Raw genomic sequence first — 1,060 nt, forward strand, 5'->3', positions numbered from 1 at the left:
TAAGCTGATTATGTTCATATGAACTTTTAATTTTCAGCCATTAAAAGGGGAAGATAAGCATTTTGTTGTTTAATTTTTAAATGTAGTTAATGTTCTGATAGGGATTTAGTGCTGAACCAAGGTTTGAACAGTATGGAGTTTACAAGTCATGATAGGTATGTGCAAGTTCCTGGTTTTAGAGGTAGGCTACCTCAGAGTGCCAGATGCAGGGGAGGGCAACAGGACACAGATTGTATCTTGTCTTGTGTGCTCCCTGAAGCATCTGGTGGGCCACAGAGAGATACAGGACTAGATGGGCCTTTGGCCTGATCCAGCGGGGCTCTTCTTATGTTCTTATGTTTTATGCTTCACTTCTTCTCCATGCTCCTGTGTTAATTTCTCAGTGAATGCTTTCCTATTTGGGGGAACACAATTCCCCCCTTATCCATATTACTCCACATGGCCCTTTCAATCTCGAGTTACCATAGGAGACATGGCTGCTTTCACCCCTCCATTTCTTCTTCCATCCATTCTCCCTACTGTTCTGTCCTCTGCCTCCCACATTTGCTGTGTTGCGTGCATCTCCAAGGGTCCCATGTAGCAGGTGAGGGACAACAGGAACACAAAGGAAATGGGTGAGAGAAGTCACAGGGAAGGTTCAGCTGCCTTTTCTCTTGCTCTTCAACTGGGGGTTTAAAGAACAACATCCAGTGTCTGCCACAGTAGGTGGCAACCTCTATATTTAAGGTCTATATTGTTCCATGGTCAATATTTTATTTCCTTTGATTGAAGACATGCAGGAAACATGCATTTAAACACATGTACTTGGTGTTAGATGCCAGCCTGGAGAGCAAGGATCACGCTAGCGCTGTGACTCTTTCCAGGACTGATGGCAAGAGGCCATATATCCAAAGGCCAGGATGGCCATACTTCTGATTAAAAGGCCATGAAATCAACCCCCCTCTTTCTTAGTTGGTCAACGGAATTCAGCACTGCAAAGTTGAATGGAGCTTGTTTACTGTGTATGTGTGTGTATGTGTGTTCACTCTGTGTGTGTGTATGTGTGTGTGTGAAGTTTTCA

Source organism: Tiliqua scincoides, chromosome 3 (genome assembly GCF_035046505.1).
Source record: "Tiliqua scincoides isolate rTilSci1 chromosome 3, rTilSci1.hap2, whole genome shotgun sequence".
Taxonomy (NCBI): domain Eukaryota; kingdom Metazoa; phylum Chordata; class Lepidosauria; order Squamata; family Scincidae; genus Tiliqua; species Tiliqua scincoides.